Source organism: Sinohyriopsis cumingii, chromosome 2, assembly GCF_028554795.1.
Source record: "Sinohyriopsis cumingii isolate HCF-2022 chromosome 2, ASM2855479v2, whole genome shotgun sequence".
Lineage (NCBI taxonomy): Eukaryota > Metazoa > Mollusca > Bivalvia > Unionida > Unionidae > Sinohyriopsis > Sinohyriopsis cumingii.
The window spans coordinates 55,233,985-55,261,877 of NC_142962.1; the positions used below are offsets into that span (position 1 = coordinate 55,233,985).

Genomic DNA, 27,893 nt, shown 5'->3' on the forward strand with positions numbered 1-27,893 from the left:
TTTTATATAGCTACGACAGGTCCCCCTGTCCCCTCCCCCCCCCCCCCCCGCAAAACAACAACAACAACCACATATTCGTGAATGCCATCGTATGAGAATCATTTTTCCCAGAACAGCCGCGATAAATGGAAATATTCCACCGGTCTTTTGGATTTATACTACCTCTCACTTGAATAGTTTTAATGTTACGGAGGTTCTTTTTCAGAATTCATGAACGATAACAAACGGTCTTATGTGGCCAGCAAAGGCTTAGTACAGGCTCCCACAATTTTATACTTTACTATGTATTTATACAAATAGCTTCATTTTTGTCAATCTAAGTTAACTCATTGACATTAGATTTACAGGTAAGCTGATTATGTATTTCGTTCCAAAAGTAACATTGAGAACATGTCTGCAAATGCCAAATATGTAACTGTGAGGAACTGCACATAAAATCTTCAGTGAGCCGTCAGGAAGCCGTAGGTGATGTTGTAGAAATATAAAGTTGAAACTCGGGTTGGTGTTAATGATGATGTCTTCAGCATCTGTGTTTATGCGACCTACACGATTGTGATGTCGCCTAATTGTATGCATTCTATCATCTACATTATTCCCTGTATCTTTTATAAATATCATACCTGGGCCAGTGTATATTGCGTGCTTATCACTGTAGCTAGTGAATCAGAGAACGGCAATGTCACGTAGGTCGAGATTTGTTTGATCTCCGTTTCGTCTGTGTAATTATGTGCACTGTTGAACAAAGCCGTGATACCGTTGTTAGCAGGTCTAACTCGGGAATCATTGGGATAATCATCGTTCTGTGTACGTTTTCCCTCAGTTTCCAAGAAATCCTCACACGCTCGAAAACACCTAAACATGTCCTGCACTTGTAATTCTAGTTTTATGACCCTAGCCTGGTATGAGTAATACTGAAAATCTGTATTGCTTCCAACTACCAGTATTGGTTGCGTGTATCACTTATAAATGACAACCATAATCCATTTCTCATTGTAAAACTTTCGATATCTGACCCCTCTACACCTTATTGAACCGCTTCATTGATAATTTTAGTGACTTGGAGTAGCATAGTCGCTGTCGATGGAAGTGTAACTGGAACCTATGGTCTTTCTCCGTAAACTAACCTTCGTAGCCGATCTCGATTCGAATCGCTAGCAATCCCAGATTTTGTAACCGATCCATATCAACGTTATTGACGATATAAACGACTCCCATTGCAATTTGTTTAGCGAACGATGTGGATCTAAAATATGTCCGCGAGCACCTTTGGTGCACCTGCAAACAATACTGTATTACATTGTCAAAGCGATTGCTTCAATACGCCCTTTAAACGGTGTTCTCACGTTAACAACACCCATGGATATTACACATCAACATACGACTGTCATTGTAATTAAATATCAGGCTGATTTGTAATGTGCAGTTGTATCGTCAAACTCTCCTGGCATAGGTCAAACATTTCCTCGTCCACAATTGCAAAACTAATATGTGCCTGCCGAAAACTATGTTATGGAACGATGCGACATATTCGGAAAAATATTCCGAGTTAACCCAAAGAATATATAACACTTTGTCGAATCTACACTTTGAAAGTTTCTCTATCGAAATTACCACTGCTAATGTCACAAGTCATATTAACCTGAATTGTTGAGGCAATCCAAACAATGTCTGGTAAATCCTTCCATTAAAAATTCGTTTGCCTTCGGGAATTTCATTACTAGATTTAGGACAACCAGGAACAGTTATCAGCGACGACAGTGTGACGTCCACCGCGCATTGCAGAGAATCAGTGAAGACCATATATCTGAGCATGTAACATTCTTCGCTTGGAATTAACAGCCGTTGCCAGTCTACAACGAAATCATCTGTCTGATCTCTTCATTGATTGAGGGTGGTGGGAAATTCAGCAACATTCCAGTTTCCACCACCCTCGAAAAAGTTATTAGGGGCAACATCCCCAAAGGGACGAATATTAAGTCAACTGAAATGCACGCGCAGTGACTCCAGTCCGATATCGAGTGTGCGATGTTGCCCTGTAATGATTAGCATAGTGTGGATTAAATATTAGGTTCTATATTAATGGAAGTAAACATATGTATCTTAATCTGAGTCTCGGACATTAGAATTCCCCCCCCCATACTTGTTCTACCTGATGTTTCCCATGTTCTTTATTATACTTTTAGTAATAGACCTTATCTTGTTGACAACTTAGAACATTCTAAAGATACATTGTTAACCCTCATCCTGCTTCTTCTTTTGTGCCTTTGCGTTTCATTATACAATATTGTTTATTTGGAAAGAATTATTCATTCTTTCGTTTAACATCTGGGAAAATTCAGTCTTGTTGTTGTTATCAGCATTTAATTTGAGTTTGGGTGGAATGTTGTTTTGCATTTTGTATTCATAGCAAATACAAAGTGTTCGTCTATAATATTCTCGGACTGGAGCATTAATGTGGAGTTAATGCTATTTCAGACAAGAACATTTTTGGCTTATATTATCATGATCCATCAAAAGACTCTTAGAACGTCGTCACACCATATGCCAATGGTATATTATCATACTCAAGACCACATGCACATCAACACATTCATTAGTGCTACTTATTTGGAATATAACTATAATTCATTAGGAACTTTATTCATTTTGACTTGAGTTACGTATTTAGGCTCTGATAAACAGTAACAAGAAAAGAGTGAAGATAAACAAGCTTTGCATAATTTAACAAATAATTTATATCCCTAGAAAAACAATTTAAAAATGAAACAAATAACTTACGGTTTTAAGAATCAAATCCAAATATAATCCAAGAATAATCCACCCGTCCAAATTAGCAGTCATAGTTATAAAATGGTGTAATGAATTTGAGTGCGAGTCACGACAAAATCCAAAATGGAAGTCGATGACGTATTCTGTAGCCTGTATAACACTGGAGTGGCAATCGTTCTTTGTTGAACCAAAGAAAATAATCCGTTGTTTGAATTCCGAATAAAATTTCAATCCATGCCTTTGTCCAAGAATTCTGTATGAGCACTTAAATATTCTAGAGGGACAAATAAACTGTTAGAATCCAAATAATATAAAGTAAAATTAAAATGGAATTTCAACTGGTTACAACAGAATAAACACCTTGACGTATACGTGGTTAGAAGCCCAAATAACGAAAATTTTTTACAGAAAAAGGTTATACACTAAATTAAAACAGATACCCGGATGAGAGTCAACTCTCCGGTAAAACCAGAATTTCGAGAACCTCGTAGCTGCTATTTACGCCTAAAGTCACGTAGTCCCAGTCAGCATCGATTTCACTCTTATCAATCACACATTAAGAATGAATTAAAGAAAGAAGTTGTTTACTTGATTTTCAATCAAGATTAGGAACTAGGTCAGCTTTTAGATACAAAATTCTATTGTTAAGGGCTTACGAACAAAACAGCCAGGTCGAACTAATGTCTGGAAAATGTCAAATTTCAGCAAACAAAATTACATTACTTTTACATGTAATGGAATACAAATTAATTTTAAAACTAACAAGCAAACGATTAAATGAAATCAAATATAAATTAAATCAAATATACATAACAACTTGTGATAGAAACATTTAGTACTGTTTGGGATTTAATTCATAATACTGTAAACAGTATGCTTCAGATAGGTTATGAAGGTTAGGAAATTCTACCAAAGGTTCTTTAACATAACATAGCTTCATTTCAGCCTAAAGTGTATTCTACTTTTGCCCAGTTTCAAAAGATACGCTTTGAGCGACATCTACATAGCTTTTTTTATTAGAACTGGTACGTGTGCAAGAGCATGGAAACAACATCAAGAAAGTCTATATATGCAATTCACTGGAAAATCAGTATAATTTTGATTTATAATACCAGCCATATAAAAGGACCATGTATTACATATATAGAAAAGTATTGCTGTAGAACAATAAAGAAAATTTAAAATTTATTCTATAAAATTAATTTTCTCTTGTCTAATTAAGTCATAAACGTCATCAAGGTAACATGCCATCATGAATTTTGATGTGTTTAAAACGATAAACCAATCTTAATATCTTATGCTAAGTTATCAAAGGATTAATTACATCTAAATGTCCCCATTAAATCACAAATGCCAAGACTTCATGTAAGAACTCCAAGGTAATAAAGAGATTGGATTGTTTTATTTTGATTGAATTTTGAGGCAATAGTTTTTTTGCCTTAGAAAATTGTCGGACTTTCGTATGCGTTGACACATCTACCTTTTTACTGAAAAAAGGATTTGTTCAAGCACACTCTCTTTTCCTTGTACACTCTTTGCCACACCAGCGCCGGTGTGATTATAGTCAGAATAAAACAATACAGATCCTGGTCTAGCGAGATATTACACAAAGTCAAATAAAGGAACTGTTATTCCCATTGGAGGGCAATACAATACATAATACAAGATTGTTTCCTCTTATTGCACGTTTAGATATAACAAAAATGATGTGATGTATTATCTTTGTCATTTTATATTAAAATGTCAGCAATAAATAAACACAACATAATTGCAAATTGCAATTAAAATTAATTAATGTTATCGCTTTTTGGTAACTGCTCGTAATTGAAAAGTACATTTTATAATATTTAATATGTGAATGGAAACTGTTTGAGGGTTTGGATATGTTGTTATCTATTTGCTTCAGAAACATTAATCCCAAAGAGAAGATTAAGACTGCAACAATTAGTATTAGTGTCCCTATTTGTTATAGACATTTAAATGACATGTTTTGATGTATCAGAAATCGCATATCATGTAAATGATCAACTACTGTGCTGATTTATTCGGCGCTTATCATTTCTTATTCAAATATGCGCTTGATATATCTTGTTTTAGAACCAATAGTATGTCACGTCATGTAACAAATAATGAGAGAACTGTTACACTGCCTAGTTTGTTATCAGACACACAGCAAATGCGGGTATTGTTCTCTAGTGGATTGTTCTTTATTACGACAGCATACGAGTGAATAACGTGAACAACTAGAGCATTATACAAATTTTGAATTGCCATAATAAGATTAATTTACTTTGTCTAATTCGCAAGTCAAGAATAAATTAGTTAAATAACAAAATTATGTCAAAATTTATTTTAATTGTTCTATGCTAGTAGACAGATACTGAATGTCATAAATGGTTGAATACTGACGAGATAATTTTTTTACCTTGGAAACAATATCGTACTTTCTCAGTCACTTAAAACAATTTTCTGGAAAAGATTGTTCCAGGTGATACCAACAAACAAAACTTACTTCACCTCTCTCTCTCTTTCTCTCTCTCTCACTCTCTCTCTCACTTTTAGTACTGGAATATAAATCATCATAGTAATTTGAATGAGCAAGTGTTGTGAATACCTAATCAACATAAAGCTAAGGAGGGATGAACAAAACAGAAGTGAGTGATAATAAAAGGCGACAAGCCAATAATGCGCCATCATGACGTACGAACATGAATAAATAATGAAAATATGAGAATCTTGAAGATGAAAAGTGAAATAAAATAAATATAAAGAAAGTAAAGGAAGGTCATAAAGAAATTTTCAAAGAGAACACGTTCAAAGCGTCAATTGAGGCGTGTATGTGAGTAATAGTGGTCGGGGCGACTGGTGTATGGCACATTCCTGTCCAGACTTTGAGGCTTGGCTCTAGTAATGTGTACATGATAGAAAGGTTGCAATTATCTTCTCGTGGTTCGATGCTTCTTAATGGAGTCTGCCCCATCAAAAGTACTAGAAGGAATGTTTATCATGTGCTGAACATAATGTTTAACCCCTACATAACCTAAGCATAAGAAAGAAAGGTCGACCTTACAAAATGTCACTGCTGCTGAAGTTCAATACGGTTGAACTTGCCATACAGTTTACCGATTCACTCAGAGTTATCTTATTGATTGGAGTAGGATATGTTAGAAATTCCTTTATGATTATCTTTCCGTCAAATTATCGAAAGACAAAATCGTTACAGAAACTATATACCTTAGCGAACGGTTTAAGGGCATGCGATTACAATGCTGAAAATATGGTGCCAGTTGAATGTTCAAGTCTGAAATTGTACTCGTTAGATGAAAGTAACAAAGGATGAACAAAGAAAAACTAGACAATAATCTACAACTACGGCAGGGGCAAATTATTATGGTACAAATCTTAGTCAAATTGCTCACATTGGATTGTTTGGGTAAATTTAGTGGCATGGACTGGTCTATAACTAGATGCATTACATTGTAAGGAAGAAAGAACTCATGTTTCATTCATTTATTTACAGTTCTGTGCCTGCTATATTCAGTACCATTCAAACTATGTTTTAAAGCAATAAAACTGGCTTCGACGTTTTTTCCAACATATTGTACTTGACATAATGAAGGTTATAGAATAACTTTGAAATGTATAGTAGCTGGAATTAAATGGTAGGTATCGTATGATCATTATTGAGCCAATGGATTCATACAAATTACTATTAGCCGTGTATCTACAAGAAATAGCTGATGGACACTTGTATTGAAATTTTTTCTATCTTTTAATGTGTTACAAAAAATTGGATCCAAAAATGCCAAATGTCTTTTTTTTTCAGGAACGCTAAACAACCTGACAGCGTAACGTGACTGAGAATTTTGAACCTTCTTTAAAGGATATCTAAATAATTGAACTGTATCCAATATAAAACAATAGGTTTCATTGTTATGTTCATTTATATGTTATTTTTAAGATGAAATATTCTTTCCAAGCATTATCACATGCTATCATCTTATATAAAAAATACTGTTTTATGGATTTAACGGTTATCTTGAAAACATATATAATTATTGTCTAGAAATAATTCATGATTGTGTTCAAGTTACAAACAGTTTCTTAGATTTTAATGGAAACTAACAGTATTGGTGTATCTAGATACATAACAATGAAACAAACTGATCACAAAATATGCGTCCACGCTCAAATGAAAAAAAATAACCGAAGTCATAAATACAAATGATAATGGAGGGATTACTATCTCCATATTATATTGAATGTACTTATTAAGATTATTTCAGGGATAATCATATACATTAAGAATGGTTGTATAATCTGGAGCTTTATCATTAGTTCAACAGTATGCTTAAACACATTCTTGAAAGATCATAATCATAACTAACAATACCACAGTTTCGTTATTAGTAGTTATGTTACCGATAGTAGTAGTATCGTGCGTGTTTGTGGGTGATTCGGAATTTGACACTTCCATTTAATAATGTTCAAGTCATATCGCAACGATATCTACAGTGTGGCAGTTATAGTAATATCTAGCACTGTGGTATCACGCCGCACACATGTAGCATCATGTCCCAATCTGCCACATTATCCTGTCAACAGGGCAACCGTACCTAACACTTACCTCTTAATGCTAAACGCCAAAGAAGGCATCTGCTAGTAGCATTTTAATTAGTCTGTTGTACTACTTGGCCGGTGTTTGAACCCAGGAGCCCTCGCTTCCGACGTGGACGCTCTAACCACGTAGGCCATCGGAATGGTTGTAGTAGTAGTTTAGTTGATGTAATCGTTCTACTGCACATGTTCTAAAAATATTCCTAATATTTAATTTCTTCCTATGATTGTTATTCATAATAGTTTTTTTTGAATAAATATAGATGTTGACACCTTACTTCAAATGTTAAATATACTGATTTTAAATTTATTGAAGAAAGTTTGAATTGGTTTATTTCCCGAACAGAAAAGGTAAGTTTTGTAACAGAGAAATGTAAACCTAATACGTTCAGTCAAATATTACAAATATAAAAATAAAGATCAATCCGTATTAGAAGAGGCGACATAATTCGCTTTCTAAAAGTACAGAAAAACGACATTTAAAATGGAGTTGATAAACGTTTTTGACGATCTGTGCCTGTGTGCGCATACTTTGGCAAACAACCTCGTGTCTCTCGATTTTTTCTTACTCGGCCTGTCTGTCTCCCAGAAATTTGTGTCTGCTACAACATTAAGATGGATTAAGAATTCATGCATAATTAATGTGTATACAATGGTCTTTTCTGACAACATGCTAAAATAAATTAGTTTTCGCAAACATTCCCTTAAACATTACAAGAATGTTTCTGGCCTGGTCTGTAGCAAAATATGATATGTTGATGTTACATATTGGATACGTCTTTATTTGAATCGTTTTCTACAATAGTCAGAGTATAATCGAGACCTATAACGAAGATGTGGAAGATTATTTACTATATTTAAAATTTAAATTCCATAGTAAATACTTTGTGACTTCTGTTATTTCCAGCTTAGATATCGAAGTCGTTTATGTGCTAGTTGCTAAGGTCTGGTCCTATCGTATGTCTCATACGTTGAGTTTGTGGCGAGCTGTTACTAGCTTATATGAAAAACAAATGTATTATCCTTCCTGAACTGTCCGCCACGGTTGTTCGATGAGGGCAATTTGTATGGTTAACAACAGCGAATGATAATTTCATTGTGTTCAAGGCTTCACCAATACGAAATATGGATTAGCGATCCCTACGACGTCTGAACGAAGGTATTGAGCTATAAACTAACTTCGTAATAGTTGATGACTGCATAAGTCCGTATCCGTTATCCAGCTAAAGGTATGACCAAGACTGAGCAATATCTGAAAAAAATTTATTTTTTGATTCTAAAAAAGTGTATTCATTGATTTTAAGGACAAGCAGTACCATGAATCGTCAAATGAATTCTTCGAATCGAGTTTTATAAATAAGGAAAAACCATAACTCAGATGGGACAGAGTAATTTACTCAAAAGTGCTAATTAGTAGTACTGGTCATGGCCGTAAAACTGAGGAGTGGTCTTTCGAGAAACATTTTCAGTACCTTAAACATCATTACTTAATGTCCTTGTCATTTCTTTAAATAATCAATATAGTTTACAATTTGATGATATCTTAAGAAATATGAGGACCGATTGAGAGCCCCTATATGAATTAATAAAGCACCTCACATTTTGAAAGCTATTTACTGTGTCAATGAATATATTTCAAGTTTGATTCTGCATTGATAAAAAAAGAATAGTACTGCAAGTCATTGTAAAGAAACCAATTTTTAAATTGTTGGGAATTTAAAAAGACACATCTCTGCACATTCACGAAATTCTTCAACTACAGCAGGCATTACGTAATATGGTCTAATAATGGAAATATTTGGGAAAGAGAACAATTATAGCAACGAATTTTTCTTTTTCACAGACGCACTTGGGCATACAATAACAAGGCAATCATTTAAATTTTGTCATTCAAACATAATAATGTATATATTCATAATTGTATTCATTCTATGAAGTTTGTGTTAGTGATTACATCAAGATATTGGTATTATGTCCAATTAGTCCTAGCTTTGCTTAACACTTTTTCCAATAATTATGTCCTTTTATTTGTTGAAACCTGTCGATTGTAAATTATATATTATTTGTTATATTTATTATATGCATTTATTTTCAATATATTGAGCTTCATAACACATTTTTCAAAACGACATATTAAAGTATAAAGAATGAGCATTTATATCATTGTTTTTATTGATGGGATGATATAGCAAAAATGGAGATACAATTTCAAATATATAATCTTATACATATATATACATATAGTATTTAACCTCATCATTTTAAAAGGTTACTTACCAAGCATTGTCTGAAACTGATGCTTTTCTCCTTAATTTTTATTCCATTTTACCTTAATGATGTGCTATGTTGTATTTATTTGATATATTATATGTTATTTAAATTAAAATATTTTTTAAATGTAACTTTGATTGCATGTATTTCTTAAAGAATGCTATGCTTAAGTTTGTGACTTAAATATGTTGTTTTGTTTTACTCTATAGCTACGTTGGAGATACTGTCCACTTTTTTTTTAAGAACTAAAAAGTTTTTGTAAACAGTGTCCAATTTGGATATCCCTCTGAAATTTAATTTGGATATAATTAGTTCTTTCAATTGTTAATACGACAGCGTGTTTGTACAATCAAACCATATGTATCTATCTCTCCCTCTCTTTCATTCTCTCTCGCTCTATCGCTGTGTCTCTCTCTCCCTTTCCATTATATATATATATATATATATATATATATATATATATATATATATATATATATATATATATATATATATATATATATATATATATAATAAAACTATTGTCAGAGCTGAGATGCGAATATTTATTAAAGCGAATGATGCAAATCAAGTTCTTTTTTCTTCAAGGAAATACTTTCGTTGCTTATTCTTTCTAAAATAAAGATGCATAAAGAGTACAAATATAGCTATGTCCTCTAATACATGCATACTAAAATCAAATGCTACTGAACAAAGTTTAAAAATAGATTTCCTTTGATATGTTTTACACTTGAGATAATATTATTTCCAATTTTTCAAAACTCAATATTTTAAAAACAGAAATACAGCATTTTCCTAAAATTCATTAAAAAAATTCTTACCATCATTTCATTCTCATTAATCGTGCAATTCGTGTTATTCTCATCCCCAATTATTACTGATGACAGGCGTTTATCACTTGTATTCTTAGATTAAAATACATTTGTTCATTATAAGCTGTCGAAATTGCATATTCAACCTGTCTTGATTAGTCTAATGCTGATTGCGTACACTACCTTTTCTCCATGTTTTCTTGAAATGATTATCATTCTTCTGCTTCATTTCATCTTCGTTAGATTTGGATCAGAGGCATATGGTTGAACACAGCATACACGTTTATATTTTGGAAACATTTAATAAATTCAGATTTAATAACTTAACCATACAGCAGTATTTGTAACCCTTGCCATATTATCTAGGCTGTTTTTTAAGTTTAATTTTAGAAGGGAAAATAACGATGGACGAAACTACATATTTCTTATATTTATGAAGTATATATAGCCTGTAGGTTACTGGCTTGAAGGGCCTTGACACTACACTAAAAACAAAAATCCTTGTTTTGCCTAAATTAAGTGGATCGTGCAATCAGAGCCAAATAACTAGATTATCTTTGTTTTATAAATAACAAATGGGGAGATATTGAAAGCATTATTAATTGACAAGGAAGTCGCAAGTTCAGTTGAAATGAATTGTGAATGATTTTATTAGCATCCTTAGATGTTTAATGCTTGATTTGATGCCCTAGCCAACAACTATTTAAACCCGGCATTAAGTAATTAAGAAGACCCTATATCCATGTAGTATCGAAAAGACATATTCCACTGGAAAGAATATTATTATTGCAGAAGAAATAAATTAGAACGTAATTCCAGGGTCTAGAATAATAGATAAATCCTGTGCACATCACGCGCTTTTAAACATTCACACTGTCTAACAGAAAATTGATTTATATTCATTATTATTATGATGTCACGGAATTTTATAAAATCCTTTATTAATTAAATACATGTACTCGTTTTTGTTTCGTGTTGTGTACAAGGATACTCGAAGTCGATTTATGTATATTGTAAAATATTTCGAAAGAGTGTGTTCCGTTTAACATATGCCACGCGTGCGAAGTGCTTTCGATGGGAAAAATCGATATTCATCAAACGCAAAGACGATGTAGGGCTACATGTGCAGCTGACCATGATGGTCAGGATTGACGGGGTAACTGCTGTAGAACTGACCATATAAGTTGACCATGATGGCTGTGGTGTTGGCCGTTGCTGCTGTGGAGCTGACAATGAAGCTGGCGATGGAGCTGGTTGAACGCCGTCCGTGCAGGTGACTGAACAGTGTGTTTCTGGTTGGCTAGCATGTGATTGGGCGTTGCTGACCGATTGATGGACTCTGATTGCTTGATTGACAAAGGAATTGAATGGTGGTCGTTGACTACCTGTAATGCTGACTGCTTGATTGATCAGTGTGACTGGTAGCCAAGTATTCTAATGATGGATCGTTCTGTGTAACTCCATACATGTAAGCTTTTAGCCGTGGACTAATTTTGGGGTTTGTTATACCCAGTGTTTTGGAACTGTTCAAGTACACTGTATGATATCTGTCCCCATTTTTTTATCATTTTAATATTTGAGTAAAATACCTCATTTTTCAATATATGCGCGAATAGATCTTTACTACATGAATAAAGTATCTCATGTTTACTACTTGAGTAAAACAATCATTCTCTTCGTCGTGTGAAATTAACGTGAATCACTTTTACTATTTGAGTAGAACACATCATTCTCTTCGTTGATTAAAATTGCTGTGAATCAGTAACCTTTTTTCTTGTACTGTGTAAGGTCAGTTACCTGTATTCAAAGTTGTTACAATATTAGGTTCATGCGGATTGTGTTAATTATTCCAATATGTGGATCTTATACACGCACGTATTAAACAACAAACATTGTATTAGTATCTACCATCAAATGTGTTCTGTTATAAATCCGAAATCCTAACCGGTGTTCTTGATATAAGTGTTTGATGCAAACGTGAGTGTTAAGAATACCTCTTTAAGTTTCGTTTACAATTCATAGTGATACCCATAGGTTTTTAAAATCAAGAAGGCATTCCCTAAAATTGGTGAGATTAGTTTTAAAATCTAAAAGGTATCTTTTCGTTGATATTGAAGATATAATAGAAACGGTTAATGTAAACCAGTTACTGAGCGACTCGTTTGCAAAGTTCTCATTTTGAGAGATTGAGTCATACACACAGACCGACAGACATACAGACTGACAAACAGATAGAGACATGAAACAGGTCTCAATATTGAAACAAATGTTGCTCAACATGCATATTAAACAATACATTTTTTATGTTTTATCATGAATAGTTTCTCCACATGGGATAACATCGCTGTATCATTGAAATCGGAACCTCGGCTTTAGCAGTATCAATTGTTTCCACTGATACATTTCGATATATCATTAGTCATTAATAGAGTGTGCAGTCTTCTACTACAATGACTTTGTATGCATTTTTATGCATTTTAATCTTACACTGTTATCATTTTTAAAAATAAATTAAATAAATGTTAAACGTAACATGCTGGGCATTGTAACATATTGTGATCACTGAGTTTGAGTATTATGTAATTTTTAAGCTCACTTAAGTGAAACATTTATTTTTGGTTGTCAAAAGAATGCTATCTGATCCAGTTTATCTTATGATGTTACTAACATATACACGCATAATTTAAGAATTTGCATTTAAATTGTAAAATAGGACAATTCACTGTAACAGGCTAATGTTAAAACACGGTCGTTTGAAAAGAAGGCGGATCTTGAAATAAATTACAATGATTTATATGATGTCAATTATTAGCCGTATAGTAACTGTTTGGGTATAGGGTGTGTCAAATGTTTATGACCCGGGTATAAATAGAAGGAGAACAAACTCTTGTAAGGAGTTGTACGCCAGCTGTAGAGGCAGAATAGATAAAAACCATAGTGAACCAGAAATGAGAGGACTGACAGTGTTCCTTTGTGTCTTCCTGTGCATGACTGCCACGATGATGGGCACCGTAGAATCAGGAGCAGTTGACAATGGAGCAGTGGATGCTCAAGGTATGGATAACTCTTTCTAACTTCTCCACTCAACACACACACACACACACACACACACACATAGCTTCTAAAAGGACATTATACATCATAGGCATTTTAAGATTCATAACAATTTCCAGTAGCATCACTGAATTCATGAGATATTCCAGTCGCCCAGTGTGTATCAGAAGAACACCAAAGACATTTAATGAAATACTGATCATGCACATGATAGTTCAATGCAGTGAAACTTGAGCTTAAACAAGAAATTTCAAGCCCCAGAGGCAAGATACAAGTTTAACTCAAGGATAGCACTAGGTTTTCGAGGCATTGTGTAATATCTTCACTTTTCGAGTAAAGAATAATTATTAAACATGATAATGTAAATAACAAATTCATTGGTTCACATAGGCTTAGTATCATTTGTTATTGATAAAAAAATTTCTCGCCGTTATACTTCTTTTATTAACATGCATTTTTTTGTTTTTGCTCCATTTTAGGTCTGGGTGCTGAGGGTAAGAAAACCCTTTGTTTTCAGTAATAAAATTAATATTTGTTTCCCTCTGTAAATAAATGTTTTATCGCATCAAATGGAAAAAGATCAGGGAAGAAGCTACACTAGATATGCTAAGCAAATGGGAAATTTAAAGCACCATTGAACTTTGAGACGTTAAAATTATAAACAACATTGCTTGAAATGGTCTCTTTAAGACTTTCTTTCTGCAATGAGTCTACGAAATGTAGGAGTTTTAACTGATAAAGATACATTATCTAATCAAATTAATCCGGCCTGGGGACAAAAGAAAATCTAAAAGAATTGTAACATTATCGTGTTTAAGTCAACTTTATTCTCATTGATACATGTTTGGGTGTTTTATATTACGATGACAGACGTGCTTTTGACAGATTCCTAAATTTTATAAAACGATGAACACACCGTGGCATGATGAAAAGTTTTGTTTTGATTTCATTGTATTTATCATCTCTCACTGAAGAAAACGCATCGATAAGGAATAGAATATTACAAGCAAGAATTTGTCATATAACATCTTCTAGCAAGCATATTTTATTAATTTGGAAAACGAGGACCAATTATGACATCGCTGCTCGTTGCCATTTAGATATAAACCTAATAATTGTGCATGTTATTTTTGGAAACAAGCGCTGATCTGTTGGTGGTGCTATTGCCTAAATGGTGTAGTACTATCAATCTGATAATAATTAATTTTCTGTTGTGTGAAACATTCATTTATTTATTGATTGTAGGTTTGTTTTTGATTATATGGCATATCTCTTTGATTATTTAAAGGTTTCATATGATAAAAATGTGTTTTGCTTATTTCAGCCAAGAACGAAGGGGTTCCAGCAAAGGGCGGTGAGTATTTACAACATGTAAACTTTAGTACTAGTATTTGTCCTATCGAGAATTGCTATCTTGAAACACGAGGCATCCCTCAGCATATACAATCCCCACCCCTTCATGACATCTCAAAAACGAGAAATACATCTTCTAAAATATAGACTTGATTATATTTGTACATAACCATATCTATTGGAAATAGTTTATGATGCGAAATAAGATTGTCAGGTGTATGTTGAATATGAAACGATTTGGGGAAATATTAATATTCATAAATATTTAAATCGTTGTTCAGCTTTTCGTTAGCAAATATAACTTAGGTTTAGTTTTCGTTGCATTCTGGACAATGCTCGAATCATGATTATCCAACCTTTCTAAAAGTTGCATAGATATATTGATTTACATTTAATTTCCTAGCACATTATTTTATCAGATATGACCCAGGCTGGCTGCTTGGTTACTGCGACATTGGAAACACTAATTACTTAGATACATTTTATCTTTTTGTCGATCAGAAAGGCTCTCTAAACTCAATATTATTAATTAATGAAATAATATGTAACGTAGCCAGAAACTTATTTAGTACAGATTTTAGTCATAATTGTATTTAATATTCAATTTTACAACTTATACATTATTTATATCATTCCGGTGAAGTCCATGTAATTTGTTTTTGAACTTTGGTTCATTGTGTTTCTAATTCTATTTCATATATTTTATTAACTTTGCAGGGAAGAGAATGTGTATTGGTCCAGGGTGTTTCTTTTGATCGAAGTAAGTTTCTACCATTTACATATTTACTATTTTGTTTATATACGTTTTTGCATACCATTCCTTAACACATAATGACAACTGTGTGGCCCATCTGGTTATTCCAGAAATACCTCGAATGTGCAAGGTGTAGAGATTACACGTTCATTTTCCTGCTAGAACTGAAGATCAGTCTTCAACAAGCGCTGCATGAATACATTTTGGTTTTCTTCTAAGCTTATTTAAATACATGATATATTTCAAGCATTAAAAAATACTTCAAAATGGACTTCCCAGTCCTATTTCAAACAGGTTGAATCGTTCATACATTTGAAGTATAATTTGGTAACGCAGACACAGAAGTTGATGTCAACATCTGAGAATGTAAGGAACGCATGCTCCCATCACAGCCTTCACTCCTTTGATTTTCGCATAATCTACTTCTAAAAACTTCCTAAAGAATAATTTGAGAGGCAATACGCCATGCTGGTAAATCATCTACGGCGACGCATTGAAGGTTTACTTAAATAAAAGGATACATGATCATGTCAATTGTTTTGAATGGAATTGATATTGGAATGTGTACTGGAGAAATAAAAATTGTTGGATATGGCTTTCCCTTACTTTTGGGCTTGACAATTTGATTTTCTAACATAGGCTACACATAGAAAACAATACAAAACAAGTTATTCCGATACGTAATAGAATGTTTAGTTATCGGAAGAGGACGCTTGAATTACAAAATATCCAGTTTTTTATCATTTTATGACGGTTCCATATTTATTCAAAACGTTACATTTAAAAATATGATGATATAAAAATAAGACTAAATGTTCAGTGCAAAAATCCAAAATATGTCTTAGAATAGTTGCTGTGAAAAAAATTTTTGAGAATTAAATGACAGCCACTCCATACAGTTTAAATCGTTTTAAATGAACGAATGTCTCTTAGGACTAAATACATTAGTTACAGAAGTTGTTTTCCCATTTGTTTGAAAAAATTCGGTATTTGCGCTATTCTGTCTTTCCTCTTTTTATTTATTGCTACCTAATTAGCGAAAATTAAGAAAACACGAAACTTTCTCATCATATGAAAAGAGTTTACAAGATGACGTTTTAATTTTTTTCTTTAGATACGCTATCGCATGTATCGCTCTCTCTCTCTCTCTCTCTCTCTCTCTCTATATATATATATATATAGATAGATAGATAGATAGATAGATAGATATATACACACATCTGTTTCTGTGTGCGAATGATATACTTTAGAAGAGAATGTTCTTATACATTTTTTTTTTCAGGCTGGAAGAAGTGTATGGGCCAACACGGACTGTGACTTAATTTGACCAACGAGTACAACACATCATGCAACTAATCTGCATTTGTTCTTCTAACTTATGTAATCATCCCATGACGATTTACATATATTTTCCTATTTTGCAATGTCTTTTTGATGAAATATAAAGATGACATTTGAGATATTTAACTGTTTAGCTGAATTGAAAAGAAAACATTGGAGAATTTTACGATACGAAAATCTGACATTTATTCCTATGTTATGTCGCTTTAAAATGCGGACTTTCTCGATCCACATGCACTCTCGCAGTGTATAGCACTTAAAACGGATATTCCCATTTTGCAATAAAATGATATATATACAGTAAGGTTTCCTTTGTTAAAATAAAATTCAGAACAACATTAAATGGGCTCGTTTAGAAAAATCATGTAGAACCCATACAACATTTTCCTCAAGATGAATTGTTTCAATAAATGTTCTATTGTTATATACACATTAAATGCTTGAAAACATTTGATTGTATTGTGTTTTCATATATATTTTGCAATTATATAACAAATGGTATACGAATGCTGAAAACACCAGACAATTCTTCCTTGGTAGAGTTTTCGTATAAAGCCGTAAAAACAAACATTATATAAGGCCTTGATGCTTCAGAGATAAACAGAAAAAGTAGAGATGCGTGAGTGTCAAGATTTAAAAACATTGAGGGGTGTGTGTAAATGTGGCACGTGTTCAATGATTGAGGGGAACGTTCAAATAAATCTTATAATCAGGTATGGTATAAGTTAAAAAGCCAAAACTAACAGCAACGAGATAGTAGGGATGATGAGACTTATGATTTTTTAGAAAGATTGTGTGTTGGAGAGAACGTTCATGGTGGAAGAGGATTTGTCTTTACCTGTTCCGGATAGGTGTTTGTGTACAAAACAGTGGTGATGGGATGAGCTAGAAATTTCGGCCCCTAAAAAGGTAGCGCGGTTAGATGCATATTTATATGTGCTAACTGGTTGATGATGACATACATTTATATCTATCGATTACAAAATATGTTTCATATAACTGTTTTGTAAACAAAAATTAGTCCATATGCTTTATAGCTAGGTAACCCTGATATATTCCACGAACGCACTAATCTGACATAGCACTATCAAAACGATCAAGTTTCCATTCCATGTTAAAACTGTTGAAACACACATACATACATACATACATACATACATACATACAAATATACAAACATAGATACATACAAACAAACATATAAATACATACATACATACATACATACATACATACATACATAATTACAAAAATAAATACATACATACATACATGCATACATACTTACATACATACATACTTACATACATACATGCATGCATGCATACATACAAACAAACTTATATAAATGCATACATACATATATACATGCATACATACATACATACATGCGTACACACGTACACACACACACACACATACATACATACATACATACATACATACATACATACATACATACATACATACATACGTACATACATACTTATATGCATACATGCTAACCTACATACATACTAACTTACATACATGCATACAGTCATGCCGATGAAATCCATATTGGAATGCGATGACGTATACTGTCATCTTTATAACATTGATGCGTCTACAGTTCTTTGTGAAATAACAGAAAATGATCCGTTTTTTCTTTTAATTCCCTTTAAACTTTCATAAGATCTCTTTGTCCAAAATCTCTGTATGAGCACTGAAATATTCTTAAGGGGCAATAATAATCTTTTAGAGTGCAAATAAGTTGAAGAAAATATAAAATATAACTCCATTCGGTCACAACAGGTCAAATACCTTGACGTCAGAGTGTTCAGAAGACCATCTGTGTAAATTTTTTATATTAAAAGGTTATACAATTAAGACGCAAAACAGATTCCCGGATGGGGGTTAACTCTCCGGGAAAACCAATTGTTCGAGAACAGCGTAGATGCTATTTACGTCAAAAGTTACATAGTCCCAGTCAGCATCGATTTCGCTCATATCAATCACACATTAAGAACGAATTAAAATAAGAAGTTGTTTACTCGATTGTCAATCAATGTCATGAACTATGTCAGCTTTTAGATACAAAGTTTTATTTTTAGGTGTTTACGAAAAAGACCTCAGATCGAAATAATTTCTGGAAAATGTCAAATTCTAGTAAACAAAATTTCATTATTTTAACATGAAATGGAATAAAAGTTAATTTTAAAACTAAACAACAAACAATTAAATTGAATCAAATGGGAATTAAATAAATATATATAACTACTTGTGATAAAAAGATGTATTATTGTTTGGGATATAATTCATAATACTGTAAACAGTATCCTTCAGATTGCTTATAAAGGTTAGGAAGTTCTACCAGAAGTTCTTACATATTACATAGCTTTATTTCAGCCTAAAGTGTATTATACTTTTGCCCAGGTTTCAAAAGAATGCTTTGAGCGTCATCTTTATAGCCTTTTAAATTAGAACTACTACGTGCGCAAGAGCGTGTAAACCATAACAAGAAAGTCTATATATGCAATTCACTGGAGAATGAGTATATTGTAGCTGTATAATGTCAGTCATATAAAGGACTATATAATACATATCTAGACAAGTATTATTATAGAGCAATAACGAAAATTAAAATTTACTTCATAATATTAATTTTTACCTTATCTAATTAAATCATAAACGTCATCAAAATAACATGCCTGAATGCATTTGGATGTGTTCCTATATTATAAACCAATATAAGGATCATATGCTAAGTTATCAACGGATTAATTACATCTAAATGTCCCCATTAAATCACAAGTCAGTTCAATATTAAATCATGCCAAGGGATCATATAAGAATTCCAAGGAAGTATAGAGACTGGCTTGTTTTATTTTGATTCAATTTTCAGACAATAGTTTGTTTACCTTAGCAAATTGTACACATTGACTCATCTACCTTTTTTCTGCAAAAAAGGATTTGTTTAAGTGACACCCAAAAAATCTTCTTATTCTCTCTCTCTGTCTCTCTCTCTCTCTGTACAATCTTTGACACAATAACGCCGGAGTGATTATAGTCAGAATAAAAGAACACAGATCCTGGTCTAGTAAGACATTGCACAAAGTCAAATGAAGAAACTGTTATTCGCACCGGAGTTCAATACAACACTTAAAACATAATTTGTTTTACACTTATTTATCTTTTTGAGATAACAATAATGAGGGGATATTTTATCTTTTCATTTTATATTAACATGGCAGCAAGGAATAAGCACAACATACATGCAAATTGCAATTATAATTAAATTTGGTACTGCTTTTTGGCAACTGTTAGTAATTGATACATACTTCAGAAAATAGCATTTTATAACATTTAATATATGAATGAAATCTGTTTTAGAGATGGAATATGTTGTTATTTATTTGCTTCAGAAACATTAATCCCAAAGAGAAGATTAAGACTGCAAGAAGTATTATTGGTGGACCTATTTATTCTTGAAATCATATCTTTTTTTGATGTATCAGAGATCGAATATCATGTAAATAATAAACTATTGTGCTGATTTATTGCGATTGTATCCTTCCTTATTCAAATATGCACTTGATACATGTTGTTTTAGAACCAATAGTATGTCACGTCATTTAACAAATAAGGAGAAAGTTGTTACACTGCCTAATTTGATATCAGACAAATTACAAATATGGGTATTGTTGTCTAGTGGACTGGTGTCAATTAGGACAGCAGACGATCCAATGACGTGAACAACTAGAGCAATACAGAAATTTTGAATTGCCAAAATGCGATTAATTTCCTTTTGTCTAATTCTCATTAAAGAACACATTAATTGAATATTAAAATTATGCCATAACTTCTGTTAGGTGTTCTAGGCTACTATGGAGATACTGAATGTCATATGGTGGTTGAATAAGGACGGGATAATTCTTTTACCTTAGACGAAAATCATACATTCTCTGTCACTGAAAACTATATTTCTCTGCACAAGACTGTTTCACGTGATTCAGAAAACCAAACCTTACTTCACCTCTCTCTCTCTCTCTCTCTCTCCCTCCCTCTCTCTCTCTCTCTCTCTCTCTCTCTCTCTCTCTCTCTCAGTTTTAGTACTGGAATATAAATCATCATAGTAATTACTATGAGCATTTTAATGTAGTGTGCAGATTGTTAAAGACTTTGTTTAATTGTTATGTAAAAGTAACAACTTTAAACTTCAGCAATCACATTCAAGCTGATTTTGCATTTACGTCATATGGGGATATTGTTCAAAATGTGAGCAATAGCTTTAGAATACGTAAGCAACATAAAGATAAGGAGGGATGAACATAGCGGACGTGAGTTATAATAAAAGGCGACAAGACAATAATGCGCCATCATGAAGTACAAACAAGCAATACAATATGAAAATTTGTGGATCCAGAAGTTGAAAAGTGAAATAAAGTAAATAGAAAGAAATGAAAGGAAAGTAATAAAGTGATTTTCAAAGTGAACATGTTCAAAGCATGAATTGAGGCCTGTACGGGAGTAATTTTGGTCTGGGCGACTGGTGTATGGCGCATGCCTGTTAAAACGTTGAGGTTTCGCTCCAGTAACGTGTGCATGGTAGAAAGGTTGTAATTACATTCCCGTGGTTTGATGCTTCGTAATCGAGTCTGCCCCATCAAATGTACTAGACTGAATGCATATAATTTGCTGAAAATGTTGTTAACCCCTACATAATCAAATCATAAGTAAGGGAGGGCGACCTTCCAAAATATCACTGCTGCTCAAGTTCAATACGGTTGAACTTGCCACATGGTTTACCGATTCACTCGGAGTTATCCTATTAATTGGAGCAGGATATGTTAGAAAGCATTTTATAGTTATCGTTCCTTCAAATTATCGAAAGACAAAATCGTTACAGAAACTATATACTTTAGCATAATGTTTAAGGGCAGGCGATTACAATGCTGAATGTATGACGCCGATGAATGTTCAAGTCTACAACGGTACTCTTTAGATGAAAGTAACTATATATATATATACTATAGCATAATGTTTAAGGGCAGTCGATTACAATGCTGAATGTATGACGCAGATGAATGTTCAAGTCTACAACGGTACTCTTTCGATGAAAGTAACTAAAGATGACAAAAAACGAGGAAATAATCTAAGCTACGACAGAAACAAAATATTATGGTACAAATGTTAGTCAAATTGCTCGCACTGGATTGTTTGGGTAAATTTACCGGCATGGATTGCTCAATATCTAGATGCATTATATTGTACAAGAAAAAAGAACAAATGCTTCATTAATTTATTTACAGTTCTGTGCCTGCTATGTTCAGTACCATTGAAATTATGTTTTGAAGCAATAAAGTTTGATTCGACGATTTTTCCATCATGTTGTACTTGACATAATGAAGGTTATAGTATAACCTTGAAATGTATAGTTGCTGGAATTAAATGGTAGGTATCGTATGATCATTATTGAGCCAATGGATTCCAAACATATTACAATTAGCCATATATCTACAAGAAATAGCTGATGGACAATTGCATTGCTATTTTTCAATCTTTTAATATATTACAAGGAGGTGGATCCAAAAGATGCCAAATGTCGTTTTTTTTTCAGGAACGCTAAACAACCGGACAGCGTAACGTGACTGAGGATTTTGAACCTTCTTTAAAGGATATTTAAATAATTGAACTGTATCCAATATAAACAATAGGTTTTATCGTTATGTTCATTTATGTCACTTTTAAGATGAATGTTTCTTTCCAAGCATTATCACTTGCTATCATCTTATAAAATAAACTGTTTTGTGGATTTAACGGTTATCTTGAAAACATATAATTAATGACATTATTGTTTAGAATAATTCATGACTGTGTTGAAGTTACAAACAGTTGCTAATATTTCAATGGAAACTAATAGTATTGGTGTACCTAGATACATAAAAAGTGAAACAAACTGAGCACAAAATATTCGCCCCCGCTCAAATTTAAAAAATAACCTAAGTCATAAACACACTTGATAATTTAGGCATTACTATCTCCATGGTACATTGTATGCAATCTATCTACTTATTAAGATTATTTCAGTTATAATCATATACATCAAGAATGGTTGCATAATCTGAAGTTTTAGCATTAGTTCAACAGTATGCTTATACACTTTCGTGAAACATCATACTCATAACTAACAATACCACAATTTCATTATCAATAGTCATGTTACCGATAGTAGTAGTGTGTGTGTTTGTGTGTGTGATTCGGAATTTGACACGTCCATTTAATAATTTTCAAGTCATACGGCAACGAGATCTACAGTGTGGCAGTCATAGTGATGTGTAGCACTGTAGTATCATGCCGCAGACATGTAACATCATGTCCCACTCGCAACATTATCCTATCAAGAAGGCAACCATGCCTAACACTTACCCCTTAATGCTGAATGCCAAATAAGACGTCTGCTAGTAGCATTTTCCTAGGTCTGTTGAACTATTTGGCCGGTGTTTGAACCCAGAACCCCTCGCATCCGAGGCGAACTCTCTAATCACGTAGGCCATCGGTATGGTTGTAGTAGTAGTTCAGTTGCTGTTATCGTTCTACAGCACATGTACTTAAACGTATTGTTAATATTTCATTTCTGTCTATGATTGTTATTGATATTAGTTTCCGGATTAGGTCTAAATATTGTCACTCTACTTCATATTATAAAGATTCTGATTTTAAATTTATTGAAGAAAGTTTAAATTGGTTTATTTCCCGAACAACAAAGGTACATTTTGTAACAGTGAAATGCAAGGTAAATGTTGAAGTACTTCCTTTCATTGATGAGGCCTAATACATTAATTCAAATATTACCAATATAAAAATAAAGATAAATCCGTATTAGAAGAGGAGACATAATTCGCTTTCTAAAAGTACAGATAAACGACATTTAAAATGCAGTTGATTTACGTTTTTGACGCTCTGTGCCTGTGTGCGCATAGATTGGCAAAGAACTTCGTGACTCGATTTTTTCTGACTCGACCTGTCTCTTTCCTCGAAATGTATGTCTGCTTTAATGTATATACAATGGTAAAGTTTGACAACATGCTAAAATAAATTAGTTTTCGTGAACATGTAGCTATGACATTCCCTTAAACATTGATATAATGTTTCTGCCCTGGTAGGTAGCATAAGATTACATGTTGATGTTATATTTTGGATACTTATTTATCTAAGTTTGAAAGAAGGTATTGAAATATAAACTAACTTCGTAATAGTTGATAAATGCCTAAGTCCGTGTCCGTTATCTCAGCAAAAGATATGACCAAGATTGAGCAATATATCAATAAAATTTATTTGTGATTCTAACAAAATTGTATTTGTTGATTTTAAGACCAAACAACACCATAAATCTGCATATGAAGTCCTCAAATCTAGTTTCATGAACAAAGAAAAACCATAACTCAGATGGGACAGCGTCATTTACTCAAATGTGCTAATTAGTAGTATTGGTCATGGCCGTGAAACTGAGGAGTGGTCTTTCGTGAAACATTTTCAGTGCCTTCCAATCATTACTTCATATCCTTGTCATGTCTTAAAATAATCATTATAGTTTACAATTTGATGAATATCTCAAGAAATATGAGGAACGATTGAGAGCCCCTATATGAATGAATAAAACACCTCACATTTTGAAAGCTATTTGCTGTGTCAATGAATACATTTCAAGTTTAATTCTGCGTTGATAAAGAGAGAATAGTGCTGCAAGTGATTGTAACGAAACCGATTTGGAAATTTTTGGGAATTTAAAAAGACACATCTCTGCACATTCAAGTGATTTTTCAACTACAGCAGGCATTACGTAATGTGGTCAAATAATGAAAATATTTGTAAAAAGGGAACATTTAAAGGAATGAATTTATCTTTTTCACAGACGCTATTGGGAATACAAAAACAAGGCAATCATTTAAATATTGTTATTCAAACAGAATAATTTGTATATTCATAAATTTTTTCATTCTATGATGTATGTGTTAGTGATTACTTCAAGATATTTGTATTATGTCCACTTGGTCCTAGCTTTGTTTTGACACCTTTCCCAATAATTATGTCCTTTTATCTGTGAATTATATATAATTTGTTATATTTATTATCTGTATTTATTGTCAATATATTGAGCTTCATAACACATTTTTCAACATGTCATATTAAAGTATAAGCATTTTTATCATTGTTTTTAATGATGGGATGAGATACCAAAAATGGAGATACAATTACAGATTATTTGTATTTAATAGCATCAGTTCAAAAGGTTACTTACCAAGCAATTTGTTACGTTTATGCTATTCTCTTTAATTTGTATTTCAATTTGCCGTAATGATGTGCTATGTTATATTTATTTTATATTTTTTGTGTTATTTAAATTAAAATAGTTTTGATATGAAACTTTGATTGCAATGATTTCTGAAAGATTGTTTTGCTTAACGTTGTAACTTAAATATGTTGTTTTGTTTTATTTTATAGCTGCGTTTTAGATACTGTCCATTTATTTAAAACTTTAAAGTTTTGGTTAACAGTGTCCAGTTTGGATATCCCTATGAAATTTAATTTGAATATAATCAGTTCTTTTAATTGTTAATACGACAGCGTGTTTGTACAGTCAAAACATATCTATCTCTCCCTGTCTTTCGTTCTCTCTCGCTCTCTGTCTGTCTGTCTGTTTGTCTGTCTCCCTCTCTCTCCCCCTCTCTTTCTCTCTCTCTATCTACTTATCTATCTATCTATCTATCTATCTATCTATATATATATATATATATATATTGCAACTACTGTCAGAGCATGAGATGCGAATATTTATTTAAGCTATTGATGGAAATCAAGTTCTTTTGTCTTCAGGGAAATGACTTTGGTTGCATATTTTTTCTAAAATAAAGATGTCTAAAGAGTACATATATAATTATGCTTTCTAATACATGCATATTAAAATCAAATGCTACTGAACAATGTTTAAAATAGATTTCCTTCGATACTGTTTTAAACTTGCGATAATATTATTTCAAATTCAAAGTTCAATTTATTTTTTACAGAAATACAGTATTTTCCCAAATTCATAGCAAACATAAATTCTTTCTACCATTGTGTTCTCATTAATCTGGCAATTCGTGTAATTCTAATGCCCGATTATTATCGATGGCAGGCATTTAGCAGTTGTGTTGTTCTGATAACTGTAAACATTAGTACACATGCGTTATTACACATACAAAGGTTAGTTCCATGAGAGAAGCATGGTCATTTGTGGCTCATACAAAATCTAACGGGTAGGCAGAGGTAACATGTGTTTGATTTAGAGAGACAGTTGTTCTGTAGAGTTGATCGCATGAATTGTGATGATTGTCCATAACAAAATAACATATTTGTTGTTATTTAAAGTTTATATCAACAAGAAAATCTTGGTCGTTGCCTATTTGTAATATTGACTGTTTGTTTGACCATTGTGACTGGCAACCAGGTATTCTAATGATGGAGGGTTTTGTGTAACTCTATACATGTAAACTTTTAGCAGTGTATTAATTATGGGGCTTGTTATATACCAAGTGTTTTGGGACTGTACAGGTATATTGTATGATATCTGTCTCATTATGAGTGAATATATTTTTACTATATGAGAAAAGTATCTCATATTTAATATTTGAGTAAAACAATCATTCTTTTAGTCGTGTGAAATTAACGTGAATCATTTTTACTATTTGAGAAAAACACATCATTCTCTTTGTCGCGTGAAATTGCTGTGAATCAGTGACCTTTGTTCTTGTACCGCGTAAGGTCAATTACCTTCATTCAAAGTTATGTTACATTATTAGGTTCATGCTGATTGTGTCACTTATTCCAATATGTGGATCTTATACACGCACGTATTAAACATAATTCTTTTTCCATTCAAGTCAGTCATCAACAAACATTGTATTAGTATCTACCATCAAATGTGTTCTGTTATAAATCCGAAATCCTAACCAGTGTTCTTGATATAAGTGTTTGATGCAAACGTGAGTGTTAAGAATATCTCTTTAAGTTTCGTTTACAATTCATAGTGATACCCATAGGTTTTTACAATCAAGAAGGCATTCCTTAAAATTGGCTTGATTAGTTTTAAAATCTAAAAGGTACCTTTTCGTTGATACTGAAGATCTAATAGAAACGGTTAATGTAAACCAGTTACTGAACGACTCGTTTGTAAAGTTATGTTCTGATTTTGAGAGATTGTCATACAGACCAACAGACATACAGACTGACAGACATACAGACTGACAAACAGATAGAGACATGAAACAGGTCTCAATATTGAAACAAATGTTGCTCAACATGCATATGAAACAATACATTTTTTTATGTTTTATCAAGGATAGTTTCTCCACATGTGATAACATCGCTGTATCATTGAAATCAGAACCTCGGCTTTAGCAGTATCAATTGTTTCCACTGATACATTTCGATATATCATTAGTCATTAATAGAGTGTGCAGTCTTCTACTACAATGACTTTGTATGCATTTTTATGCATTTTAATCTTACACTGTTATCATTTTTAAAAATAAAATAAATGTTAAACGTAACATGCTGGGCATTGTAACATATTGTGATCACTGAGTTTGGGTATTATGTAATTTTTAAGCTCACTTAAGTGAAACATTTATTTTTGGTTGTCAAAAGAATGCTATTTGATCCAGTTTATCTTATGATGTTACTAACATATACACGCATAATTTAAGAATTTGCATTTAAATTGTAAAATAGGACAATTCACTGTAACAGGCTAATGTTAAAACACGGTCGTTTGAAAAGAAGGCGGATCTTGAAATAAATTACAATGATTTATATGATGTCAATTATTAGCCGTATAGTAACTGTTTGGGTATAGGGTGTGTCAAATGTTTATGACCCGGGTATAAATAGAAGGAGAACAA

The 27,893-nt window shown here is 32.6% G+C and overlaps 1 long non-coding RNA gene across 1 annotated transcript; it reads left to right on the forward strand.

The window, feature by feature from the left end:
* The first annotated feature begins 13,355 nt into the window (after window positions 1–13,355).
* LOC149804900 (uncharacterized) lies at window positions 13,356–17,420 on the forward strand. Its single transcript, XR_016414671.1, has 5 exons — window positions 13,356–13,523; window positions 14,003–14,017; window positions 14,848–14,877; window positions 15,594–15,636; window positions 16,913–17,420. It is a non-coding gene; the product is annotated as an uncharacterized LOC149804900 (long non-coding RNA).
* The last annotated feature ends 10,473 nt before the right edge of the window (window positions 17,421–27,893 follow it).